Genomic DNA, 6,297 nt, shown 5'->3' with positions numbered 1-6,297 from the left:
ATGCTACACGATGTATTTATTAAGTCCTTTATTCGAACACTGTATTTACCTTTCTTTGATGATTTATATATGATTTAACAGTGTTAACGGCTACCTTGATTTATATATATATATATATATATAGTCAATATATATAATTAACAACCTTGCTGCATAAAACCGTGGACATTAATGGTAAAATGATAGAAACAGTACTCAAATATTGAGTTCTATATCAGTTGTACCTTCTCCCGATGGGAATGGAGCCCAGGGGTGGCGCCAGGATTATCCCGACGGGAAGTTCGATGTTCCCGTCGAGAATTTAAGTGGGTGTGGTCGGGCGTCACTCAAAACGTCTAGGGAGTAGTCCAGGGGCCGAAGCCCCCGCAAATTATGAACATTTAGCGGGTTTAAAGGCTTAAATAGCATTTTTTCCTCTTCGGCGTATTGTTTTTCTCCTCCGACTTATCCCGTCTAGTCAACTAGTCCTATCTTGGAATCTTCAAACTTCCAAAAATAAGTTTAATTTATATGGTATTTAGTAAAGCTAAATTAACTTATTTCAGTTTTTTGATTGACAACCAAAGCTGAACGACTATAATATATAAAGTATATATTGCCATTTACATTATCTCCATTGAATTAGGCTCAGGCCTATTCAGTCTGACCTGCGAGATTTGCATTACAAATTATATATTAGAACAGTATAAAGTAAATAACAGCAGCACTTTTGAGACTAAAAATATATAATTTATTCTCTAGCTTTCGTCCAGTGGACAGAGTGGACTTCATCAGGAGACTGTACAATGGGATAAGAAACAACTATAATATACAACTGAAATAATGGGGGCGGTCCTAAAACAACAAAGAATGGTGTTCAAAGCAAGTACAAGTCTGCCAAAATAAGCAATCTAAATAAACAGTATTAAAAGAACAAAAGATCAAAATTATATGTTGAATGGGAAAGTTTTGGCTTAGTTTGTAAGGAAGTCAGTTAAAGGTAGGATTATAAAAATATTTTCGAGTAATGTATTTAGTGTGTGTGTGTGTAATGTTGATTAGACATGGAGATTAAAACTTTTGGGTGTTTTTGAAATTAATTATGCAAAATAGCGGTTTAAGAGGTAGGATGGCATCTTTGTTCTCTTAGCATACGCATACGACACAGAAATCTACACCGGGCCTGTTTCTGCTAAGATTTGTTAGTGTTCTCCGTGTAAAAGTTAAAAATATAAAACTAACACCCTTCTAAACGGATTAAGCAGAAGCTCTTAATATTAATAATTCAGATTCAGATTTAATTTTTTTGTCCAATTATAATTATATTACAAAACATTATTTCCATATTGATAAAATATACGTTAAAATGGTCAGTGAAATACTTAAAACGAAACAATTCCAAACAGACAATAACAAAATTAAAGGTCAAAAAAATAAGGTGCCTGTATTCAGTGTCCAATTAGAATGTTCGATTTGTGTTAAGATTGAAAATATTTTATAGTCTGGAAAAAGCATCATCATTTTCATGATCATGATCATAATCATTATGATCATCATGATCATCATCATCATCATGATCATGATCATCACTCATCTTCATTACAGCCATCTCTAAATGCATAATTTATATTACAGCCTTTTCCACTCTCTTCGGCTCATTGTCTCTTTTCGTATTTCGTATCGATAGACAGGCCTACTTTTTAGACGTTTTTGCGGTTACTCACTGCGCAAGTCTGTATTTTTTAGATCGGGTGTCTATACAGAACCCCAGGTGCGGATTACTCTATATAGGACACGTTTTTGTCTATTTAAATCCTAAGTTCGTGTAAATATTGCATGCTGAACATTTCGTGTTTCCTTTTTAAATGAGCACGCGTGAGATGTCTGTTACAAATCGACTCAACCCGCGAATCCTTGTGTCACAGTCACTCACCGCTGGTCCAGCGACTAGACCAGTAGGTACAAACAGGTGCTTTGTGTTTCACGACATGGTTGCAAACAGTTACCCAATGTTTCTACATTTAAGATGAATGTGTCTGGGTCGCGCTCGTCGCAATCAATTACAGTAGGGCCTACAGAAATTGTATTTGGAACAGGTTACATATCTGGCAACTGTTACAAACTATTAGTAGTTACATACTACTAATACTAATACTATATATTAGTTACAACTTTCTATAAACAAGCTAATGCATTTCCTGCGCATAAGTATTTCTGAATACAGTAGTCTTGTTCAATTGAAGTTATTAATGATTGGTTTAGGTATTTTGGAGGTCAATATACTTAAATTCTACAGTTCTTTTACTTTACCATAATATTTCATTGTTTTGACTCTCCCTAAAATTATTTGGAACATGTTCTAAATTCGAAAGTGTTATGGCGGTAGGCCTACTTCTTTGCTTAATGGTAATACCTGTATTGTTTATTAGGCCTATACGAATTTATTTGCGTCATTTAATCGACCAGGGTGCAATATCAATGGTTCTGTGTATGTTAATGGTGGAAAAATAAGTTTGTAAAAAATGAAATGAAACAGCAGAAGGACAATGTTTAATCATAGAGAAAATAGATGGTTTAATGTGTGTAGGGATTGTTGGTGCTGCAAAGAAAACATAATGTAGGTAATTTCTAAACAATTCTTCGGCTATTTTTGTATATAGGCCTCTACATTAAAAATTGGAACGTAGCCTACCAGTGAATTACACTTTTTTTTTTATAAGAACCAGTAAACATTTGCCCAGGCTCAGTGTTCTTATATTTTGACTAATTTCTTTTTGAAAATGTTCTTATTTTGTTCTTATTTTTACACACTTTTCAAACATAGAAAATTATTATTTTACAATCAGTATATTACTTTAATATATTATAGACGGTATTACATAGTCACACCTACTGCAAATAAGGTACAGATAGATTTGTTGGTTTTCCATTTTTTTAAATATAAAAAACCTCATTTGACATTTTACCTCAGCCTCAATTTGTTCTTATTTTATTCTTAATTTTAAAGAGATTTCAGCCTCGGTGTTCTTATATAAAAAAAAGTGTAAAGCATTCTGCGAAACATCCCTTCCAGCTGTAGTGTAGATATGCTGTAATATTTGCTATAAAATATAATGGCTTTACCTCCATCCATCAGTTTAGCAATTAAGAGGAAGTTTATGGTGCGGGACCTCTCTTGTAGTGTCATGCTTCTAACCTGATTTATAGCCACGGATCGCGTTGTTTGACGTTCAGTTATTACCATTAATGTACAACCATGGAGGTATAGTAAACCTTTGGTGTATGCATACCTAGATTATAGCATCATAACGTTAATATGCTATTGGGATTTAGAGGCCATGGGAAATTTAGCTCAATAATTAATATAATTAACCTGTACCGAAAACCAACAAGGCCGGAATAAATTTTGATAAAACACAGAATCAAGGAAACAGTTTACTAATGAATCATTATGATCGTCATACGGTGGGATGTCACTGGGGGAGTACGCCTGTGACCCGTCGTTGTCCTATTGAGAAGCTCAGCTGTAGGGGTCAAGGAACGATGGACAATTTGTAAATTTTATGAACTCTCAGGGATATTATGCATTTCTAAATTCCTAAACAAAATGTACGGTAAGACCGTGGTGGATCACCGCTTTACAATAGGAAGCTCATTTTTTATCGAAAATGTTCCCGAATTTTTTTGCCACTCTTTAAAATAAAAAGGATTATCCTTACTATTATTTTGTATTTCATTTTGTAGCTAAAATGTGAGGGCGTTATTAGGCCTGTATTGGCGACCTCTCTTATAACAAATACGTAGTTCCTATGGCCCTTCTTACAAGTTGTCTTGAGTCTTCCATATATACTACGATTGTTTTAAATTTATCTTCCATCTCCAATTTCTTTATTTTTATCAATTTCCGTTCACGTAAGAATATACGTATCACCAGATATTAGCTAAATAAAAATAACAGAATAAGAAGTGTGCGCAGACGCAAAATAAGGCCTATACTGAAAGACAGCCTGTCCGCAAGCAATTGCTGTGACGTAATACTTCATAGCTTTTAGTCTGTTAATTAATTTTAAATCGTTTTCTATTAGGCAACCTAGTGTCCATATAGATTGAACACAAATACTGTAGTGAAGTATCGCGCGATTTGAAGAAATCGATTTAATAATTTACCGTACAATTAAAGATGGCAATAAGCAAAATTGACTACACATTTTAATGTTATAAATGCTTATTTCCGATTTTGTGGTGATGCCTTACAGCAGGTAACTTATATAGGACACAATAATGCAGGAAATGTGACGTATGTGCAATTATCAGTGGAAGTTGATAAGAGTTCAGGCGGAATTGATTTTAGTTATAGATACACAAAGTTCTTGTAACTAAGGAGGGCGCTAGATGTAATTTTGAATTACAGTACAGTATGCTATTCCAGCTCATAAAATGTGAAATATTCATTTTATAAAATCCAGCAAACAATAATAATTCAATCAATGGTTTTTCAAGATGTTGGAGCCATTTCGACACTAATAATAATAATAATAATAATAATAGTAAACTTACTTTTTTATCTTTTGCAAATTTGTCGGTCCTCTAACCTAAAGTAGGCCTAAGTCAACTTAGATTACTTTTAAAATTACTATTTGGGTCGAAATGGCTCCAAATATTCTATAAGAATGTGTATGTAGCGTATGATCCTATTCCCCCTTCCAATATTTAAAATAATTTCTATAACAAATAATCACTATAATACTTCCGTTAGCGGGCCTTAATTGTCTTCATTCCAGAGAGGCGCACATTGCTGAGAAAATTACAGCTCCAGTTAAATTTAGCAGCCGGACTCATTGCTCCCACTCCTAACCGTGAGTAGCCTATATATTCCCAACTCTACATCGTCTCCATTGATCACCCATTTATCTGAGAATTAACTTCTACTATAATTCGGGAAATTCACACCTCAGTGAGGACACTTAGCCCACATGATGCTCCTAAAGTTTCATTGTGGGCAAATGAAATATATTAGCTCTAGACTACATTCTGTGCCTAGGTATTGATAGTTTTACTGATTTTATGAAACTGGCACCATAGTATAGTGAAAATCAGGGCCCCGTGACCATTTTTCTGGGACCAAGGTTTCTCTGCTGATTTAGCATCACTAAGGTATAAATAAGAAATTGAGCGAGGGAGAACCTCCAGAAAAAGGGCGGAACACATTTTTTTGGCGGCCATTTTCAAAATGGCGCCAATATTATGATATTGGCTCATAACTTCACCTATATCCAATGAAAAAGGGCAAATCTGGTATCTAAGTATATGTTATTAGGGTCACTGAAGCCAATGAGACAGGTTCGAAAACGTAAAATGGCAGCCATATTGAAATTCAAGATGACCGCTTTAACAATGGTCAAAAATTGAATATTTCAGTATAATTCCACATCCCCTCTATGGAAAATGGTAAATTTTGATCTAATCATATGTGTTTGGGCTCTCTGAATACAATAAACATGGTTTCGAAAAGCTAGGATGGTACCGTAGTCATTTTGAAATTCAAGATGGCCGCCATAAATATCCTCAAAAATCGAATATTTTAGTATGTAATTCCACTTCTCTTTGATAAAAAAATACGTTGAGTTTCAAGAGAGATATCAGCAGTTGTCTGTCAGAAGGTGGGTTTTTTTTAGCAAAATCTCATGACAATTTCAAATTGCTCTAACTCATCATAAAATGCTGGCGCGGAGCCAAAAATTTCACTGTGAAGTTAACTCAGGTAGACCACACCCCCCCCCAACCCCAACAGGCAAATATTGGGCGATTTCAAGGGGGTCGGGCAAAAAAGTGTGTTGCAACCATATGGAAAGACTCTTTAGCCCCAACCATGGTGGGGTTAAGGTGGGTGGTTCTTTAGTCTCTGAAAGTCCCCTCCTCACCTCTCTTTCGAATTCCTGGATCCACCACTGTTGTTAGCTATTATTATGATGCTTATTGGTAGGCCTACTAATATTACGGTATTTATCAGTCTTAAAAACGTTCAGAGTGCGCTACTTCCCAGAGGGCTTCGCCCCTGGACCTCACCGGGGTTTTAGGTACTCACAACGCCACCCCCCCCACCCCACCTTTCAAAATCATGGCTACAGTACGTCCCTGATGTGGTTTTTTTTTTAGCGCATACGGTATCTCTATAATGCGCTTTTAGCCATATGCCTAAATAAAATTCAATTTTCATTATCTGCATATTTACCAGTGTTTTCATAATGACATAGGCCTATACCGCAGCATTTCCAGCTTTTTACTTATATTGCACAATTTACAAAACATACTTGATAT

At 35.1% G+C, this 6,297-nt stretch overlaps 1 protein-coding gene across 2 annotated transcripts in view; it reads left to right on the top strand.

The window, feature by feature from the left end:
- The window catches only part of LOC117113153 (carbohydrate sulfotransferase 1-like), an 18,106-nt gene that overhangs the window by 7,065 nt on the left and 4,744 nt on the right, over positions 1 to 6,297 (top strand). Inside the window, exon 1 of one of the 2 annotated variants that reach the window (XM_033256407.1) lies at positions 959 to 979. The exons of the other annotated variant lie outside the window; for it this stretch is intronic. The gene's annotated coding sequence lies outside the window, so the exon portion shown is untranslated. Of the gene's footprint in view, positions 1 to 958; positions 980 to 6,297 lie in introns of those variants that run through there. 2 annotated transcript variants of the gene reach the window in all.

The sequence above is a fragment of the Anneissia japonica genome, unplaced genomic scaffold (genome assembly GCF_011630105.1).
Source record: "Anneissia japonica isolate Jap-2015-1 unplaced genomic scaffold, ASM1163010v1 scaffold1812_len1207588_cov181, whole genome shotgun sequence".
In the NCBI taxonomy this organism is placed as follows: Eukaryota; Metazoa; Echinodermata; class Crinoidea; order Comatulida; family Comatulidae; genus Anneissia; species Anneissia japonica.
The sequence above is the reverse complement of the archived record's forward strand: the minus strand, read 5'-3'. Positions and strand labels throughout refer to the sequence as shown.